Here is a 21931-nt window from a genome sequence, read left to right as displayed (position 1 = left end):
GGGAATCCCATCGTGGCGAAACCATCTATGACGACCTGGACGTTTCTGAGAGTCACTACCTTTGAGAGCAGTTGCTCAACGATTGCGTGGGCTACTTGAATCACAGCAACCCCCACGGTAGATTTGCCCACGCCAAAGTGGTTCGCTACTGACCGGTAGCTGTCTGGCGTTGTAAGTTTCCAGAGGGCTATGGCCACTCGCTTCTGCACACTCAGGGCTGCTCGCATCCGTGTGTCCTGGCGCTTCAGGGCAGGGGCCAGCAAGTCACAGAGTTCAAGGAAAGTGCCCTTACGCATCCTGAAGTTTCGCAGCCACTCTGTTTCATCCCAGACCTGCAGCACTATGCGGTCCCACCAGTCCGTGCTTGTTTCCCGGGCCCAGAATCGCCGTTCCACACCAGGGCCGCCCAGAGGATTCTGGGGGCCCGGGGTCTTCGGCGGCGGGGGGCCCTTCCGTTCCGGGACCCGCCGCCGAAGTACCCCGAAGACCCACGGCGGGGACCCCCCGCCAATTACCGCGGCGGGACCCGCGCTGAAGTGCAGCCCGGTCTTTGGCGGTAATTCGGCGGCGGGGGGCACCCGCCGCTGGTCTTCGGGGCACTTCGGCGGCGGGTCCCGGAACGGAAGGGGCCCCCCGCCGCCGAATTACCGCCGAAGACCGGGCTGCGCTTCGGCGGCGGCCCCCGCTTCCGCCCCGCCCCCAACCTCTTACCCCCGGCTCCCTCCTCACCCAGAGTCTCAGCGCTTCGCCGGAACAGCCGCAGCGTGTGGCCGGCGGGGCCTGAGTCCCGTCCCGCTCAGAGCCGCGTGGTGAGGGGGCGGGGCTGGGAGCTCCACGCGGAGCGGAGGGAGCCGAGCTCAGCCCAGAGCTCCCAGCCCCGCCCCCTGACGACGCGGCTCTGAGCGGGGCGGGGCTCAGGAGCCCCGGCGGAGACTCGGCGTTTGATGCGCTGAGGCTCCAGGAGAGGGGCGGAGGCGGAGGCGGGAGCCCCCGCTGTTCTCTTGGGGGCCCCTGCGGAGCCCGGGGCCCGGGGCCAATTGCCCCCTTTGCCCCCCCCCTCTGGGCGGCCCTGTTCCACACCATGAACTTGACCCATTGCCACCATGATCTCCACTGCGCGGCGTACCCTGCTTTGTGCGAGGTCTGCGCCACTCTCCTCACCGCGCTGCCGGAGCCTCCTCGCCCGATTTCTCAGCAGCTGACTGTGGAAGAGGTGGACGATAAGGTGCAAGGAGTTGACAACGGCCATAAGTGCAGCGATGATCGCAGCGGGCTCCATGCTCGCAGTGCTGTGGCGTCCGCGCTGTAACCGACCAGAAAAGGGCGCGAACAGATTTCCCGCCGGCGCTTTCATGGAGGGAGGGCGTGATTGACGGTTCGATGACGACAGTTACCCAAAACCACCCTCGACACATTTTTTCCCCCAGCAGGCATTGGGAGCTCTACCCAGCATTCCAATGGGCAGCGGGAACTGTGGGATAGCTTCCCACAGTGCACCGCTTCGAAAGTCGACGCCGGCCCCGTTAATGTGGACTCAGAAATTCGAATTAGTGTATTTACTGTGGATACACAAATTCGACTTCATAAGGTCGAATCCACAAATTCGACTTAAGTAGATTCGAAATAGTCTTGTAGTGTAGACAAGGCCTAAGGTGCCACAAGTACTCCCGTTCTTTTTGTGGATACAGACTAACACGGCTGCTACTCTGAAATCAGACAAACAAGTTTGTTTACATTTGTAGGAGATAATGCTGCCTGCTTCTTTTTTACTATGTCACCTGAAAGTGAGAACAGGTGTTCACATGACAGTGTTGTAACCAGTATTGCAAGATATTTATGTGTCAGATGCGTTAAAGATTCATATGTTTTTTTCATGCTTAAGCCACCATTCTAGAGGACATATGTCCATGCTTATGGGGGGTTCTGCTCGATAACAATCCAAAGCAGTGCAGTCCGATGCATGTTCACTTTCATTGTCTGAGTCAGATGCCACCAGCAGAAGGTTGATTTTATTTTTTGGTGGCTTGGGTTCTGTAGTTTCCACATCGGAGTGTTGCTCCTTTAAGACTTCTGAAAGCATGTTCCATACCTCATCCCTCTCAGATTTTGGAAGGCACTTCAGATTCTTAAACCTTGGGTCGAGTGCTGTAGCTATCTTGAGAAATCTGAGATTGGTACCTTCTTTGCATTTTGTCAAATCTGCAGTGAAAGTGTTCTTAAAATGAACAACATGTGCTGGGTCAGCATCCGAGATTGCTATAACATGGAATATATGGCAGAATTCAAGTAAAACAGCAGGAGACATACTGTTTTCCCCTGAGAAGTTCAGTCACAAATTTAATTAAGTCTTTATTTTTTTAATAGGCGTCATCAGCATGGAAGCCTGTCCTCTGGAATGGTGGCTGAAGCATGAAGGGGCATATGAATGCTTAGCATATCTGGAACGTAAATACCTTGCAATGCCAGCTACAAAAGTGCCATGTGAATGCCTGTTCTCACTTTCTGGTGACATTGTAAATAAGAAGAGGGCAGCATTATATCCTGTAAATGTAAACAAACGTGTTTGTCTTAGTGATAGGCTGAAGAAGAAGTAGGACTGAGTGCACTTGTAGGCTCTAAAGTTTTACATTGTTTTGTTTTTGAGTGCAGTTATGTAACACAAAGAAATCTACATTTGTAAGTCGCACTTTCACAATAAAGAGATTGCACTACAGTACTTGTATGAGGTGAATTGAAAAATACTATTTTGTTTATTTTTACAGTGCAAATATTTGTAATAAAAATAAGTGTACACTTCGTATTCTGTGTTGTAATTGAAATCAATATATTTGAAAATGTAGAAAAACATCCACAAATATTTAATACATTTAAATTGGTATTCTACTATTTAACAGTGTGATTAAAACTGCGATTAATCACAATTAATTTTTTTAATCGCGATTAATATTTTTGAGTTAATCGCCTGAGTTAACTGCGATTAATCGAGAGCCCTAGTTAAAACAGAACTTCACTAAAAGCAAAGGGAAGCTAAGAAAAGTACAGTTCTTTCACAGTTTTCCTCAATGTGAGTCTTCTTTTCAATGTATTGTATATTCAGTTCCTGGGTTCAGTGTCTTGCTGTCCCTTCAAAGCAATAGGGGCCTCAGACTGAATATGTAATACATGTATTCTGTTGTAATTATTCTTGGAACAAGGAAAATGACCTTTTGGTTTCCTTGGCAACTTAGAACTTTCTTTTAGAGTGATGTCAGGAAAACAAAGTGTGTTCCTGAATGAAGTAGGTATTTCACAAGCTGAGTCTAAGGACTGCAGAGAGGAGGAACTGTTAACACATTGTGCTTCCAGAAACCAGAATAAATGTTCATAGTTGTCTACAGTATTAAATGGTAAAGCTGCAGGTAGTGTGATAGAAGGGAGTATATTCATATGTGATAATGATTTTACAAAAAACTTGGCATCTACAATAAGTTCCATCTTTCTTTAGTCTAACTTAAATTTCCCATTAGGTGAGGTTACATGTAAAAGATACTTCATGCCACAGTAACCTTTCAAGGGCTTTCCTTGGTGAATAGTAACAGTATTTTCTTTTTCTTTAATTCTCAGGAAAAAGAGACTGGAGCAAAACTTCACATTGAAAGAAAGCTCTTTTTTTTTTCTTTTTTCTTTTCTTTTTTTTTTTTTTTTAAGATGAATATACCCCAGGAACTGTAACCCAAATGTTTCTCTGTCCGTGGAGAAGATTTCATTTTTGAAACAAGATTTCTACGGAAGGTATGAATATTTACTCTTCCTCTTTAAAGCTCATTTGTTTCATAATAAATACAACTATACAATGCATCTCAGTATTCAGAACTTGAAAATTTTACTTGGCATTTTATACTGAGAGGTAGACAAGATGAGAGTGGTGATGCTGGGAGGGCTGTAACCAATGTGGTTCAGCTCCTCTGCCACCATTTGGAGGCATGTGATATACAGGAGCTCAATCTAGCTAATCTAATGATTGTTTCTGGCCTTAAACTCTGTAAATCTGTGACTCATAGACGATAAGGCCAAGAGGTACCACTGTGATAATCTGACTTCCATATAACACGTCCCATAAGACTTCTCTGAACTCTTTGAACTAGAACATCTCTTTTAGAAAAGCTTCCAGTCTTGAGTTAAAAATTTCCGATGACAGAGACTCCACCACAACCATCGCTAAGTTGTTCCAATGGTTCCTTGCCCTTCCTCTTAAAAATGTGCACCTTGTTTCCAGTCTGAATGTGTCTAGTTTCAACTTCCAGTCATTGAATCTTGTTAGACCTTTGACTGCTAGATTTAAAAGCATATTATCACATTTTTATTCCCCATGTAGGTACTTATAGACTGTCATCAGGTCACCTCTTAAAGAGAAATTAAGCTAGATAGTCTCGAGGAGCTCAGTCACCATAAGGCAAGTTTCTTCTTCGAGTGATTGCACCTGCATTCCTTTTGAGGTGTGATGCATGTCCCCTTAGCATCCTTGTGCTGCTGCACAATGGTATGAAAGGCAGGGCTGACACTCCCCTGCCCCAAAGTTCCTTCTTACTGCCCTTGATCAGTAGAGTGCGTCAGCTTGCTGCTGTGATTTTTCTCCTACTCCAGGGGATTTAACTCTCTTCTGACCAGCATTTACTTGGTCTTGCTAGTATTCAATCTGAGCCAGTTGATCTGTGTTGTCTAGTCTATATACACAATATCTACTGGATCCCCCTTGTTCCACATGCTTGTTGAACCCCTCAAAGAATTCTAGTAGATTGGTGAAGCCCGATTTCCCTTTACAGAAACCATGTCACTGTTCCCCAACAAATTATGTTCATCTATGTGTCTGACAGTCTTGTTCTTTATTATAGTTTCAGTAAGTTTTGTATCAATGATTGTTTTCACCTGAGCTGCACATGTGTGTTTTTTGCATTGGAAGGAAGAAAGGGAGAGGATGAAACATATTTTATGGCAATAAAATAGATCAATGTTGCCAGAGAATTTAGGAGTGGTTGTTTATAATCCACAGAAGTACACACCTATAGATAGATAAAGTGTTGCTACAATATCCTGAGCAATGACTTTTTAATTAAATAACTGTATTGTCAAGTGCAATTAATATGAAAAATTCTTCTGACCATTTGAACACTGAGATCTATACAAAATGTTTGCAGCATTCTTTTACAGTTAAATGAAGACTAATAGTTATAAAATGCTAATATACAAGCTTTCAAAGAAATGCAGTTAGTCAATCTTGCGTCTTCTATTAGATCACACTGACTAAATGATTCATCTAGTGGTTGGCATTTTAATAGCTCATAGCGGTAAATACTGTGTCCTTTCTCTGGCTCTGTTCCCCTCCAACCCCCGCCAAAAAAAAGCCCAGATAGATATTTTGACACATTTAAGGCTTGTCTTCACTGGAACAGTTAGCTCAAGTTAGCATGCTTGAGTTATTGCACTTGAGTTACTCTAGCTAGAGTGAGTGACCACACTTCTAAAAAACACTGGAGTTTCAAAACTACATTGGAGTTATACGGAGTGATTTGGTTTAAATGCAGTAGGAGCAAGAGAACACAGAAAGTAAACGTCCTTTTACTTAGCGGGGAAGGAGAGCTAATAACAGACGGCATCAAGAAGACTGAGCTGTTCAATGCCTATTTTGGTTGTCTTCACTAAAAAGGTTAGTGGTGACCAGATACTCCACACGATTAATATTAACAAGGGGGAAAGGTATTAAAGCCAAAATAGGGGAAAAACATATTAAAGAATATTTAGATAATTTAGATATATTCAATTTGGCAGGGCTTGCTGAAATTCATCTAGGGTATTTAAGGAACTAGCTGAAGCATTCACAGAACCATTAGCAATTGTCCTTGAGAACTCATGGAGGATAGGTAAGGTCCCAGAGGACTGGAGATGGCAAACATAGTACAGTACCTGTTTTTAAAAAGGGGAACAAAGAAGACCAGAAGTATTACAGACCAGTGAGCCTAACTTCGATACCTGGAAAAATAGTGGAACAAATTATTAAACAATCAATTGGTAAGTAAGACGATAACAGGTTAAAAGTAATAGCCAACATGGATTTTTCAAGAGCAAATCACTGCAAACAACCCCATTTTCTTCTTTGACTATGGCGACAGCTGGCTTAGTGGATAGGAAGGAAGTAGTAGATGGGATTTTAGTAAGGCGTTTGACACAGTCTCATAGACATTCTCATAAGCAAACTAGGGAAATATGGTATAAATGAAATTACTGTAAGTTGTGTGCAGAGTTGGTTGAAGGATCATATTCAAAGAGTAGTTATCAGTGGCTCTCTGTCAAACTTAAAGCTCCTGCAGGAGTTTTGTTCTTGGTCCGGTACTATTTAGTATTTTCATAAATGATTTGGATAATGGAGTAGAGAATATGCTTATAAAGTTGATGGATGACAGCAAGCTGGGAGGGATTGCAAGCACTTTGGAGGACAGGATTAGAATTTAAAATGACCTTGACAAATTGGAGAATTGGTCTGAAATCAATAAGATGAAATTAAATAAAGATGAGGGCAAAATACTATGCTTAAGAAGGAAAAATGAAACGTATAACTACAAAATGGGGAATAATTGGCTAGGTGGTAGTGCTGCTGAAAGGGATCTGGAGTCTATAGTGCATCACAAATTGAATATGAGCCAAAAATGTGATGAAGTTGTGAAAAAGGCTAATAACATTCTGGGATGTGTTATACAGGAGTGTCATATATGACATGAGAAATAAGTGTCCTGCTGTATTTGGCACTGCTGAGGCCTCAGCTAGAGTACCATGTCCATTTCTGGGCACCACACTTTAGGAAACATGGACAAATTGGAGAGAGTTTGGAAGAGAACAACAAAAATGATTAAAGTTTAGAAAACCTGACTTATGAGGACAGGTTAAAAACCCTGGGGATGTTTACTCTTGAGAAAGGAAGACTGAGGGAGGATCTGATGATAGCCTTCAAATATGTTAAAAGCTGTTATAAAGGGGATGGTGCTCAACAGCTCTCCATGTTCTGGGCCCCACATTTCAGGAAAGATGTGACAAATTGGAGAAAGTCTATAGAAGAGCAACAAAAACGATTAAAGGTCTAGGAAACAGGGAATATCAGGGTTGGAAGGGACCTCAGGAGGTCATCTAATCTAACCCCCTGCTCAAAGCAGGACCAATCCCCAACTAAATCATCCCAGACAGGGCTTTGTCAAGCCAGGCCTTAAAAACCTCTAAGGAGAAGGAGCAACAAAGAGTCCTGTGGCACTTTATAGACCAGCAGATGTATTGGAGCATAAGCCTTTGTGGGTGAATGCTCACCTTGTCAGACGCATGTGACGTTGCTTTTTACAGAACCAGACTAACATGGCTACCCCTCTGATACTCTAAGGAAGGAGATTCCACCACCTCCCTAGGTAACCCCTTCCAGTGCTTCACCACCCTCCTAGTGAAACAGTTTTCCCTACTATCCAACCTAAACCTCCTCCACTGCAACTTGAGACCATTACTCCTTGTTCTGTCATCTGGAGTGACCTGTTCATGAGAGAAGATTGAAAAAATTGGGTTTGTTTAGTCTGGAAAAGAGAAGACTGAGAGGAGATATGATTGCAGTTTTCAAGTACATGAAAGGTTCTTACAAGGAGGAGGGAGAAAAATTATTCCCTTAACCTCTTAGGATAGGACAAGAAGTTCTGGGCTTAAATTGCAGCAAGGGAGGTTTAGGTAGGATGTTAGGAAAAACTTCCTAACTGTCAAGATGATTAAGCACTGGACTAAATTGCCTAGGAATGTTATGGAATCACCATCATTGGAGATTTTTAAGAGCAGGTTAGACAAACGCCAGTTAGGGATGGTCAGATAATACTTAATCCTGCAATGAGTGTAGGGGCTGGAATAAATCAGTGGTTCTCAACCAGGGGTACACATCTTCCAGGGGGAACATCAACTCATCTAGATATTTGCCTGGTTTTACAACAGGCTACATAAAAAGCACTAGCGAAGTCAGTACCAACTGAAATTTCATACAGACAATGACTTGTTTATACTGCTCTACATACTAAACACTGAAATGTAAATACAATATTCCAATTGATTTATTTTATAATCATATGGTAAAAATGAGAAAGTAAGCAATTTTTCAGTAATAGTGCGCTGTGACACTGTCTGATTTTGTAAGCAAGTAGTTTTTAAGTGAGATGTAACCACTGGAGAAGCTGTCCCATCGGCTTAGCAGCATCTTCACTAAAGCATTCCAGTGGCACAGCTGCAGCTTTCAAAGTGTACACCTGCCTGAACTATAAGGGTAGTTAAATTCTGGAGTAGGCTTCCAGTGGAGGTTATGGAATTCCCATCCTTGGAGGTTTTTAAGAGCAGGCTAGACAAACACCTGTCAGGGATGGTCTACTGTGCTTGGTTCTGCCTTAGTGCAGGGGGCTGGACTTGATGACCTCTTGAGGACCCTTGCAGCCCTGCATTTCAATGATTCAGTGATTAGCAAGCAGCACAGAGTAATTGGATTAGAAAAGAGAGTGGATTAGCTGCTCAGTTGTTTAAACTGAACTATTGCACTGCAGCTGCATGACTAGCTCAAGCATCAGCATCACTAGCAAACACTGCATTTTAATACAGATAAATGTAAATGTATACATATAGGAACAAAGAATGCAGGCCATACTTAAAGGATGGGTGACCCTGTCCTGGGAAGCAGTGACTCTGAAAAAGATTTGGGGGCGATGGTGGATAATCAGTTGAACATAAGCATCCAGTGTGACGCTGTGCCCAGAAGAGCTGATGTTTTCCTGAGATGCATAAATGGGAACCTTGAGTAGGATTGGAGAGGTTATTTTACCTCTATATTTGGCAGTGGTGCTACCACTGCATGAATACTTTGTCCAGTTATGGTGGTCACAATTCACAAAGGATGTCGATAAACTGGAGAGGGTTCAGAGAAAAGCTGTGAGAATGATTAGAGGATTTAGACTCAAAGAGCTCAGTCTAGTTACCTTAACAAAGAGAAAGCAAAGGGGTGAGTTGATTACAATCTAGAAATATCTATGTGGGGAACAAATATATAATAGTGGACTCTTCAGTCTAGCAGAGAAAGGTATGACATGATCCAATGGCTGAAAGTTGAATCTAGACAAAGTCAGACTGGAAATATGATTAAATTTTTAACAGAGTAATTAACCATTGGAAAAATTTACCAAGGGTTGTGGTGGATTCTCTATCCCTGACCATTCTTAAATCAAGATTGGATGCTTTTCGAAAAGATATGTTCTACGAATTCTTTTGGGGAAGGTCTGTGACATATTCCAGTTATACAAGAAGTTAGATTAGATTATCACTGTGGTCCCTTCTGGTCTTGAATCTATGAACAACCTCACCTTCTACCCCCCACGGGCCAGTGAACTGTAGCTTACCTCATCGTTTAACTGGAGATTTTTGTGTGGGGATGGGAGTCAGGTTAGGGATAACACTTGAGTTGTAACTAGAGCTAACTGAGCCGTGTAAAAGTAGTCAGTTTGCTTCACATCTGCCATCGGTCATCTTAATTTAGGTTTTTATTAATACCAGTCTGAGGAGTTGCATTGAATTCTGATGTGCAATGCAAAAAGCTTCCTCTTTTCTTTGTGGGTTTTATTGACTAAGGTATTTGCTGACAACCTACAGTGCTCTAATTTATTTTCCTTTTCATCAAAATAACATGTAAACCAATTTTGAAGCAAAAATCTTGTTACAAATTATGCGTCATCTTCAAAGAATTCTTACAATATAATTTTCACCAAATAGTGTAGATAGTAAACTCACTGAGGCAAGGACTATTGTTCTTTTTCTGTACAGTGACTGACAGATTGGGTTCTGAGCCTCGATAGGCATTCTTGGGCACTGCTATGATATTAAAAAAAATGAAAATGAAGTAATATTCCTTCCAAATGAACAATTAATAGTTCACTGGTGAAAGACGGATAACTTCACATGCAGTAAATATGGAATTACAATTTCTAGAATACTCCCGCTAGAATCACTTTAAGTGATATAAAAGTATAGAAAACATTAGGACGTTACACTTAACCAAAATAATGTGTTATTCCTTGACTTTAGCAAAGCTTTTGATACGGTCTCCCACAGTATTCTTGATGGCAGGTTAAAGAAGTATGGGCTGGATGAATGGACTATAAGGTGGATAGAAAGCTGGCTAGGTCGTTGGGCTCAACAGGTAGTGATCAATGGCTCCATGTCTAGTTGGCAGCCAGTATCAAGTGGAGTGCCCCAGAGGTCGGTCCTGGGGCCGGTTTTGTTCAGTATCTTCGTTAATGATCTGGAGGATGGCAGATGGCATGGATTGCACTCTCAGCAAGTTTGCAGATGACACTAAACTGGGAGGAGTGGTAGATGTGCTGGAGGGTAGGGACAGGATACAGAGGGACCTAGATAAATTAGAGCATTGGGCCAAAAGAAATCTGATGAGGTTCAACAAAGACAAGTGCAGAGTCCTGCACTTAGGACAGAAGAGTCCCATGCACTGCTAGGGACCGAATGGCTAGGCAGCAGTTCTGCAGAAAAGGACCTAGGAGTTACAGTGGACAAGAAGCTGGATATGAGTCAACAATGTGGCCTTGTTGCCGAGAAGGCTAACGGCATTTTGGGCTGTATAAGTAGGGGCATTGCCTGCAGATCGAGGGACATGATCATTCCCCTCTGTTTGACATTGGTAGGCCTCATCTGGAATATTGTCCAGTTTTGGGCCCCACACTACAAGAAGGATGTGGAAAAATTGGAAAGAGTCCAGCGGAGGGCAACAAAAATGATTGGCGTTGGAGCACATGATTTATGAGGAGAAGCTGAGGGAACTGGGATTGTTTAGTCTGCAGAAGAGAAGAATGAGGGGGGGATTTGATAGCTGCTTTCAACTACCTGAAAGGGGGTTCCAAAGAGGATGGATCTAGACTGTTCTCAGTGGTACCAGATTTCAGAAAAAAGAGTAATGGTCTCAAGTTGCAGTGGGGGAGGTTTAGGTTGGATATTAGGAAAAACTTTTTCACTAGGAGGGTGGTGAAGCACTGGAATGGGTTACCTAGGGAGGTGGTGGAATCTCCATCCTTAGAGGTTTTTAAGGATAGTGACAAAGCCCTGGCTGGGATGATTTAGTTGGGTATTTTTCCTGCTTTGAGCAAGTGGTTGGACTAGATGACCTCCTGAAGTCCCTTCTAACCCTGGTATTCTATGATTCTATGAATGTTGCTTCACTTAATCCTGCCCCTTCTGGGGAAACCCTTCAGATTTTCTCTTACTTAACCCAATGAATGACCCATTAAAGAGTAATTAGAAAAAGATTTCTAAAGTATATAAAATAAAGAAAATAGCATCACCACTTTAATCTACATATCTGTGTAACTTGTAAGCTAAAATGTTGCAAGTAGGATGTCTTGTTCACGCAATCTCTAAATGTTTCTTGGCTCTAAGACTTCCTCTTTTCTCAAGAAAGCAAGAATATTAGGTTCCAAATCTGGTGCCTTTTACATTTATTATTTATATTTATTGTGGTAGCACCCAAAATGTGCTGCTTCCTGTATAGACACGAAAAAGCTTACCATTGGAAAGACCTCCCCACCCTGGCAAAAAAAAAAAAAAAGGACAGTGGAATGAGATACAAAATACAAGAAGGATGGTCAGCATGATGGCTGGAATGTATATTCTTAGTTTCACTTTTGTTAGGAGTTTTCTGTATGCACAGTCAATCCCTAACTACACCTGTACCCATCAGTAATTAGATGGCTCATTTTGTGTACACCTCACAGTAGAAGAGGGTGCAAAGAAGGAATTTGAACAAGACTAATTATTATTATTTGTATTACTGTAGAGGTAGGAGCTCTAGTCATGGCCCAGGACCCCATTGTGCTAGTCACTGTACATACACAGAACAAAAAAGACAGTCCCTGCCCCAAAGAGCTTACAGCCTTGTGGATCATTGAGTTCATTCCAAGTGTAAGGGAGGCATGGAAGAAGGCAGGAACATGATTGTGGAAGAAGCAAATCAACACACCATTGAGGCTGGCAGCATTGGTAGAAAGGTCATAGACACAATTTTTCCAAACACCAGATATTTCTTTAATTAAGAGAACAAACAATAATGCCGTAATGTTTCCACCTATATGCACTTGCAACCTCTCCTTTAAAAATTAATCATGGAATCATAGAAGACTGGAAAGGATCTCTAGAGGTCAGTTACTTTATTTAAAAATCTGTTGCTGTCAACCTTGGGCAGGGCTTGATTTAGGGTTGTGGGGAATAGTGGTACTCTCTCAAGCTCTGCCCACTTGACACAGCTCATGGTAGATTGTGCAGATTTCAAAATATAAACTTGTACGCAGTGCTGGGCTTCTCAGGTTGGGCTCTCCTTCACTGGAGTTCTGATACACCTGGGAGAAGGGTCAAATTAAGGCATAAGCACAACAGGCACATGTCTGGAGCTCTTGCTTCCCAGAATCAAGTGATAACCTCAGATTCTTAACGTTCATTTATTTAAAAAAATTGTCTGGTACTTAGGGTTGGGAAGAAGAACTTGAAAATATGACCTCAGTGTAAATGGTGCAGTGACATCTGCCTGAATCTGTAAACAGCCTCTGGAGAAAGAGAAGCCACATTCACTAGATCAGTGTGTGATGTTCTGTACCTCGTGGGAACATCCTACACCCCCATGTTCATCTTTATAATATGATTATGTGGTATCTAATGCAAAGTTTGTCATGTCAGGTGTCTTCGGAGGGCTCATGATGCACTGAGCATTGTTGTTATAATGATGTTATAGTAATTGTTGTTACAGTAATGTTATAGGTTGTAATTTCATGTCCATAGTTATGAGGCTGAAAATGTGTCCTCATGGCTTAAAATAAGTCCAGACACAATAAAAGGGCGAGATGTTTGGCAGGCTCTTCCTCTCTCTTCCACCAACCTCTACAGACACCACCACCACCAAGCGACTGAAGCACTGATCATAGGGGAGAGCCTGCTCGAAGGGCAACCAGCCAGCCTGTGGTGAGAAGCATCTAAGTTTGTAAGGGCATTGAAAGTGTTAAGATCAGCTTAGAATGCATTTTGCTTTTATTTCATTTGACCAAATCCAGCTTGTCGTGCTTTGACTTATAATCACTTAAAATCTATATAGTTAATAAATGTGTGTGTTCTACCTGAAGCAGTGCATTTAGTTTGAAGCATGTCAGAGACTCCCCTTGGGATAACAAGCCTGTTACATATCAATTTCTTTGTTAAATTGATGAACTTGTATAAGCTTGCAGCGTCCAGCGGGCATAACTGCACACTGAAAGATGGAGGTTCCTAGGGTTGAGTCTGGGACCGGAGATATTAGCTAGTGTCATTTGGTTGCACAATCCAAGGAGCAGCTTACATGCCAGAGGCTGTGTGAGAACAGCCCAGGAGTGGGGGTTCTCACAGCAGAGCAGGGTAAGGCTGGCTCCCAGAGTCAAGGATTGGAGTGACCTAGCAGTTCATTGGTCCAGATAACACCAGGGGAACGCCGCAGGGGCAATAATCATTTTGTTCTAAACCAACAGTATTAATCTTCCTTTATTTTTGAAAAACAACCCAGATCCCCATAACATCTAAAGGCATGCCATCTCTGTAGGAACTCAAATTTCAGCTGCCCCTTCTGAGTACCATCTAGTGTCACATCTCAATGACCCCTGTGTAGGAGGGCCCCTCCTCTTTGAAAAGCTTAATTTCCCCATATTAGCCCTCTTCCAAACATAGTAGACTTCAGAGTTCTGATTGAGGATGAGGTAATGTCTGAGGAGGAATCCAGCTGAGAGAGCTGGTCAGAGCCAGAAATGGAAAATTCTGTACACAAGTTCTCATTAGTTAAGAAAACAGCTAACTGTATTTTACAGTCAGAACATCTATTACTGAGGGAATAAAGTCATATCTGTATTTTATTAAAAAGCTTGGAGAATTTCATATGAGTTGGGGGAAAGGTGAAGTCCCTGTTTTGGCTTCCTAGAGGTGTGTATCCTTATGAAGACAAGAGGAGGGAGTTCTCCTTGCATCACTGGAGGGAAACAGAAAAATCAAGTTGAAGATGGTGTGACCTTGGCAGGGGCGGTTCTAGGCACCAGCAACGAGCGCCGCCCCGCGAACCGCCGCCCGCAGCCGTGCCCGCGGGAGGTCCGCTGTTCCCCAGCGGAGGCTCCCCGCCCAGGCCTGTCATGCAGGCGCAGGTCCCGTCCGGTCCCGGACCTCTGGCGGGAGCTCAACCGAGCCGCGGGGGGGGGGACCCCCGCGGAGGAGAGGAAGGGCGGCGCAGCACACCGCGCTGCCTGGGGCAGCCTATTTTCTAGAGCCGCCCCTGGACCTTGGGTAGCTTTTATTGGCTGAAGTGTTATTAAATATAGCCGCTGGGGTACCAAAGAAACTCCCAGAGTGCGCCAAAATAGTTTTGAGGAAGAATTTGGTTAAGATGTATTTCTGTTGCATTCTCTGATTGAACCACTGATTAATTCCCTCTAGAAAACCCAGATTTCAAATTCCTCTCTCTCTTTTTGCCTTTCTTGAGACTGCGCAACTTACCAAAAGATAAACCATTTGGGGATTGTCTGTCAAGGGTGGATTTGTTATCCCAGCCTTAGAAAGTAATCTCTTCTCCCTGAACACTATGTTAAACAAAGGGAAGTAAAAGCCCTTGGGGAAAGATGGTTTGGGGTGGGCGGGGAGAGAGGAGGAATCTTTGATTATATTATTTTTATTATGGCCTTGATAGTCCATCCATCAATTGTTGATTTTGAAATGAATAGCTCAACTTTAAAACGTGTCACTTCAGGTGCAAAATTTAGTTTAGAATTCTCCTCCTAATTATTTTCATAGAATGTCAGGGTTGGAAGGGTCCTCAGGAGGTCATCTAGTCCAACCCCCTGCTTAAAGCAGGACCAATTCCCAGTCAGATTTTTGCCTCAGATCCTTAAATGGCCCCCTCAAGGATTGAACTCACAACCCTGGGTTTAGTAGGCTAATGCTCAAACCACTGAGCTGCTGCTCCTCCCCCCGTGTGCCAGTGAAAGAGAATGAAAATGCAAATATGTGATTCTTACACCATTTAATATAAGCCCTTCCTTTATTCATATAACTTGCCACAGTTACAGCAATTAATTTGGAAAAGGGACAGTTAAATCCTTGCTTAAGACTCATGTCTTCCATCATGCCTATAAAATTGATAACATGGCTGAGTAACTCTCTGATGATATCACTGTGACCCTCATCTTTTCTCAGTGTCACAGGGCAAGTTGGCACTGTGGAATAAGTAAAGAGTTTCTGGGTAGGACAACTTACTGCTTAATAATAGGCTAGACTTGATTTCTCTGTGTTTTGCTAGAGCCTAGAGCAGGGGTCGGCAACCTGCGGCACGCGTGCCAAACACGGCACGTGAGCCGATTTTGAGCGTCACACAGCTGCCTGCCGCGGTCCCGGCCCCCAGCCTAACTCAGCCACCCACTGCTCTCCACTGCGGGGGCAGGAGGCAGAAGCTTGGCTCTGCGGCAGTCAAGCTTCCCCCTCCCCGGCTTCTTCCCCCAGTGTGGTGCTTTCCTGCCCCGCCCCCTCCTCCCTGTGCTAATCAGCTGATGGCCCTTGCGAGGGGGAGGGGGAAGAGCGTCAGCCTGCCCGCAGCTCCATAGAGGATGCAGAGAGAGGTAGGGACGGAGCCTTGGGGAAGGGGGTGGAACAGGGCACATCCCTTCCAGCCCCCTGCCATGAGCCGCTCAGGGCAGGGGGCTGGGAGCACCCCTATGAGCCGAGCACCCCAGCCCTCTGCCTTGACTCCCCCCCACACCCAGCCTTCTGCCCTGCACTCCCCATACCTCCAGCCCTCTGCCCTGAACCTTGAACCCCCTCCACACCCAGCCTTCTGCCCTGCACTCCCCATACCCCCAGCCCTCTGCCCTGAACCTTAAACACCCCCACACCCAGCCTTCTGCCCTGCACCCCCATTCCCCCATCTCTCTGCCCTGAACCCACCCACCCCAACACACACCTAGCCTTCTGCCCTGCATTCCCACAGTCCCATCCCTCTGCCCTGAAACCCCCCCACACCCAGCCCTCTGCCCCGCACCCCCACAGCCCCATCCCTCTGCTTTGACCCCCCACAAACACACTCAGCCTTCTGCCCTGCACCCCCACAGCCCCATCCCTCTGCCCTGACCCCCCCAACACACACCCAGTCCTCTGCCCTGCATTCCCACAGTCCCATCCCTCTGCCCTGACCCCCCCCCACACACTCAGCCTTCTGCCCTGCACTCCCCATACCTCCAGCCCTCTGCCCTGAACCTTGAACCCCCTCCACACCCAGCCTTCTGCCCTGCACTCCCCATACCTCCAGCCCTCTGCCCTGAACCTTGAACCCCCTCCACACCCAGCCTTCTGCCCTGCACGCCCCCTACCTCCAGCCCTCTGCCCTGTACCTTGAACCCCCTCCACACCCAGCCTTCTGCCCTGCACCCCCACACTCCCCCAGCCCTCTGTCCTGACCCGTGAACCCCCCGCATACACCCAGCCTTCTGCCCTGCACCCCACCCCAGCCCAGCCCTCTGCCCTGACCCCTGAACCCCCCTCCTCCCCCGGTCTGGGGTCCCGGGGTCCCAGCTGCAGGCTCTGATCAGCCCACTGCCGGCCTAGGTGAACAGAACCCCAGGCTGGCAGCGAGCTGAGCAGGCTGGCGGTGTAAAATCAGCATTTTAATTTAATTTTAAATGACGCTTCTTAAACATTTTGAAAACCTTGTTTACTTTACATACAATAGTTTAGTTATATAATATAGACTTATAGAAAGAGACCTTTTAAAAACGTTAAAATGTATTACTGGCACACACAACCTTAAATTAGAGTGAATAAATGAAGACTTGGCACAGCACTTCTGAAAGGTTGCCGATCCCTGGCCTAGAGTTTGGAGCCCTGAGTGAAAGGTGGCTCAGAACTCTTTCCTTCAGTGTTAGAAAACTGGTTTATCTATTACTATGGAGTGAGGGGGCAACCAGGAAGCAAATCTTGAAATTTGTTTGTTTTTCTCACTTGAAAGATGAGCTTGACATATGATGCAGAATAGGCTGGTTCTAGAACAGAGGAAAGAGTAAGCCAGTTGAGGCTGATCTGAGCCACTAATTCAGAATGGTAGGAGGTACCAATATCAGGAGGCCTGGTTGTCACTTGTTTTATAGCAGACAGCAGAGCAATAGGAAAGGCAAGGAGTCTGAGGCCATTAAAACTCCATGGCGCGGTGTCGCGGCGATAGGACGGGATATATATCGCTGCCTCATCTAGCATATCAGCATCGATATATACGCGCCTCAAATCGCCTCTATCGACCTCCACCCCCTCCCCCCGCGCGGCGGGCGCGCGGCCATGGAGAGAGAGCGGACATCGGATCTCACGGCCGAGGGGGATCGGTTATCGAAGATAACTTCACTTCTCAGCAGCTTATTCACGAGCTGGCTGGAGCGATGATCTATATCATTTTTTCCTTAGTGTAGACCAGCCCACAGACTCTTCACCCTTTCGGAGCAGTTGAGAGCACAGAAGAAGTAGGTGGTAATCATGTAGCTGAAATTGTTTGTGGGAGGCAGAACCAGTCAAGGGGAGCAGGTTTCCAAACAGCTTTTTATCCTGTAACTCCAATGTAGAGGATACTCTTGGGAGGCATATTACTCTGCACTTTTGAAGACTGGTGTGTATGTTAGCCATTTCTGTGTTTTATGGCAAACATATTGTTTTATTGAAAAATCCCATCCCCCCCCCTTTTTTTCTGTCCTTTATTTCATCATTTCTGTGGTGGGCCAGGGCATTTTGGCTCACTGTTGCAGTAATGCCATACTCATGCTATATTTGTAACTCCAACTTGCTGTATTGTATTTTAATATTATGGAGGCTTTGGTCACAACTCAATAGTTACGACAGAGTCAAAATTTTCAGTATAACAAGCATGTATAAACATATATTTTGTGTCAAGTATCAGAGGGGTATCTGTGTTAGTCTGGATCTGTAAAAAGCGACAGAGTTCTGTGACACCTTATAGACTAACAGATGTATTGGAGCATAAGCTTTCATGGGTGAATACTCACTTCATCAGATGCATGTATTTTATTTATTTTGCGTTTTCTTTTAATCTAATTAAAATGGTAAAAAAAAAAATAAACACAGAATGTAAACTTTAAGTACTATTTGAATTTGTCATGGTGGTTTGATGAAAATTGAGTTGATACACAGAGAGTAAGGAGTTCCCAAATCAGCCCTTTATGAAGTTTTCACTGGATTGTGTCCCCTTTCTTTGGGTGTCTATTGCAAGAAATCTAAAACACTCTGGATCTGTGCAGTGTTCCCCATGTGGCTTTTCACGTGCTGATTAATCAGTTACAGATAGGTAGTGTGGTTTTTTGTGTTAGTTTTTCTTCATAATTGTAAAGAACTATGCCAAAACAAATAGGTAGTAGTTAGCAGTGATGATGTAATCGTATCTACTTATATAAAAACCTCCATCAGGGGCTTGGTGGTGATGGACAGCAACACTCCCCCACCAAAACTTCTTGTAGACCAGGGGAAAGTTCCCTGAGCTGCAAACAGAGACCATGAGTTCAGATTTCATCTCTTAACTGTGGTTTACATTCTCATGCACCTCACCAACCTTGTTATTGACAAAGGCGATAAACCCCAACTGTAAAAGGCAGTCAAGTCTGCGGTTCAACCCCATTTTACAAATAAATCAATGGAGGTTACACATCATAACATGGTAGACCCAAATCTCAGCTACTCAGTTGCCCTGGCTTTCAGATAATATAACCAAAGAACATTCAATCTGTAACCACTAAACCAAACACTTTTCCCAGAGTCAGGAATAGAATCCAGTATTCCTAATTTCTGTGATGCTACTGCTGTCTAGCAAACAATTTTGTAAGTCAGTGGGAAAATGTGTCAAGTCCCCCTCTAGGGGCTGAACTAAATAGAGGTTATCTATTACTGCTGTAGCTCAAGTGGTATAGAGCTGAGTTGTCAGTGTGAAGGTTGAGGGTTTAATCCCTGTTGTTGACTCAGTTGCATGTGACAGCTTTTGATTTTTAAGGTTTTTTTAAACTGCTTAGTTAATTCATAAAATGAGAAAACATTCTGTGAGGACTTTTTATAGAATCATAGAATATCAGGGTTGGAAGGGATCTCAGGAGGTCATCTAGTCCAACCCCCTGCTCAAAGCAGGACCAATCCCCAACTAAATCATCCTAGCCAGGGCTTTGTCAAGCCAGGCCCTAAAAACCTCTAAGGAAGGAGCAACAAAGAGTACTGTGGCCCCTTATAGACTAACAGATGTATTGGAGCATAAGCCTTCGTGGGTGAATACTCACTTCGTCAGACGCATGTGACGTTGCTTTTTACAGATCGAGACTAACATGGCTACCCTTCTGATACTCTAAGGAAGGAGATTCCACCACCTCCCTAGGTAACCCATTCCAATGCTTCACTACCCTCCTAGTGAAAAAGTTTTTCTTAATATCCAACCTAAACCTCCCCCTCTGCAACTTGAGACCATTACTCCTTGTTCTGTCATCTGCTACCACTGAGAACAGTCTAGATCCATCCTCTAGTACCCCTTTTCAGATAGTTGAAAGCAGCTATCAAATCCCCCCTCATTCTTCTCTTCTGCAGACTAAACAATCCCAGTTCCCTCAGCTTCTCCTCATAAATCATGTGTTCCAGCCCCCTAATCATTTTTGTTGTCCTCTGCTGGCCTCTTTCCAATTTTTCCACATCCTTCTTGTAGTGTGGGGCCCAAAACTGGACACAGTATTCCAGATGAGGCCTCACCAATGTTGAATAGAGGGGAATGATCACATCCCTCGATCTGCTGGCAGTGCCCCTACTTATACAGCCCAAAATGCCATTAGCCTTCTTGGCAACAAAGGCACACTGACGACTCATATCCAGCTTCTTGTCCACTGTAACCTCTAGGTCTTTTTCTGCAGAACTGCTGCCTAGCCATTTGGTCCCTAGTGTGTAGCAGTGCATGGGATTCTTCTGTCCTAAGTGCAGGACTCTGCATTTGTCTTTCTCCTCCTTTTTAACTATTATAATCTTTAAATTATTGTAATTTCAGTCATTTATCTGCCCCACTGTGACCCTGGAACACTGTGTGTATGTGTGAGAAAAACTTTTGGAAACCCCCCTGAAAAGTAGAGGTAATGACAGATTAAGGATCATCTGCTGCTTTGCTACTTCACATTGCTGACAACACTGTTTATACATACTCCAGTGCTTTGTAAGGCTTTCACTCTGTCTCCATGCTCTGGGTGTCCCTAAACCTCTGACTACCAGAAGGGATCACTTGAAAATTGCCTTGTTCTGTTCCCTCCCTCAGAAGCATCTGGCACTTGCCACTGTTGGAAGGCAGGAAACTGGACTAGATGGGCCATTGGTCTGACCCAGTAAGTTGTTCTTATGTTTTTATGTCCAACAGATACTGAAAAGCGATACATACCCCAACTTCATGAAACTTATCCTCTAGCATAGAGCCTTAACAGTGACCTCAGCAATGTTAAGGCAGAATAACATCCCAGATATGACATCTGTGCCTGATATGTGGATCTGTTTATTCAAGAGCATCTTTGGCCCTCTTCTGCACCTTTTTTCTATTTTTAATGTCATCCTTAGTTTTCTTTTTTCTGTATAGTTTCATTTATTTTAAATGTTTCTTTTTCCAAAACACACTTTCTGTAGGACTCTTTTCCCACTTTGACTGTTTCCCCAGATCCCGCAAACAGCCCACATCCCCTAGTCTCTCTCCCCTTGTTTTCCTCTCTGCCCTGTTCAGGTCTCTTGGAATGGGGCTTGAGTACATGACTTAATTGTCCCCTAAATGCAAGTGATTGGATTATTGAGAGGATGACTGTGAATGAGATTATCTGAGGAAGTCAGGTTCGCTTACAGCCTGGCAGCAGCTTCCAACCAAGCAACATTGAAAGTATCTGGTTGCTCACACCTCACTTAGCCTGTCAGCTCCAGCGGACAACCCATATGTCTGTGAGTCTACAGTAAAATGTCAGCATTAAGGGATGAGAGGGGCAGTTCATAGGCTGGCTCAGCTGCAAAGGCTGTAACTGCAGATGCAAAAAAGTCTTTACAGTTCTGGGCCTGGGTAGCCCAGTAGATTGGGGGATGCTTTACCATTCCTGAGTTGGTTAGTTTAAACGTTAAGTAATATGCCTTTGTGTCCTTTGGCCAAATAAGTGACCCAGAAGGGTAAGAGGAAGGGACAGGGAGAGAGATAAAAAGAGGAAAGAGAAAAAAGGCAACAAATATATAAATTATTAAAGAAACCCATCTTGGATTGATATCATTTTTTCCCTCTTAGAACAGAACTTTCTTCCAAAGATTAGACCTTCAATTAGATGGACTCAAAACTGAAAGGAGAGAGGTGTTCTCATGGATTTCCAAGTCTCTCTCCTTCATCCATCCTGCCTCTGGACCACTAAACACCGAGTGAAGGACAGCAGAGAACGCTCAAGAAAGAAATGAAGGTTATTTGTAACTGGAGTTCTTCCTGATGGATTCTGCATGGTCACACTCCTCGCCCACCTTCCCTGCTCCTCTGGAGTGCAGATTAAGATGTCTGCGTTTTTTTGTGTTAGCAGTGGAAGGAACTGAGGTGTCAATAGTGCCACGGCCTCTTTACACTCAAGCCCTTAGAACACATTGGAGTGCTAGACAGGGAGGGCAGGGGAGCGTGGGTGCTTAATGGGCACTGCTACTGAAAGGTTCTACCGTCCCTGCATCGGTTGACCCAAGTCCCAAGAGTGTGAATATGCAGTCCATCTCAAAGAACTCTTGTTACAAGTAAGTAACCATTTCTCCTGTAACAGGTACTCCTTTTACTGAAGATTTT

General features: G+C 44.4%; 1 protein-coding gene across 6 annotated transcripts in view; it reads left to right on the top strand.

Annotated features, from left to right (window-relative positions):
* The window catches only part of PPP6R2 (protein phosphatase 6 regulatory subunit 2), a 151878-nt gene that overhangs the window by 38995 nt on the left and 90952 nt on the right, over positions 1–21931 (top strand). For 5 of the 6 annotated variants that reach the window (XR_005592724.1, XM_039520188.1, XM_039520190.1 and 2 more), the window contains exon 2: positions 3604–3771. The exons of the other annotated variant lie outside the window; for it this stretch is intronic. The gene's annotated coding sequence lies outside the window, so the exon portion shown is untranslated. The remainder of the gene's footprint in view (positions 1–3603; positions 3772–21931) is intronic. 6 annotated transcript variants of the gene reach the window in all.

Source organism: Mauremys reevesii, linkage group 1, assembly GCF_016161935.1.
Source record: "Mauremys reevesii isolate NIE-2019 linkage group 1, ASM1616193v1, whole genome shotgun sequence".
In the NCBI taxonomy this organism is placed as follows: Eukaryota; Metazoa; Chordata; order Testudines; family Geoemydidae; genus Mauremys; species Mauremys reevesii.
The sequence above is the reverse complement of the archived record's forward strand: the minus strand, read 5'-3'. Positions and strand labels throughout refer to the sequence as shown.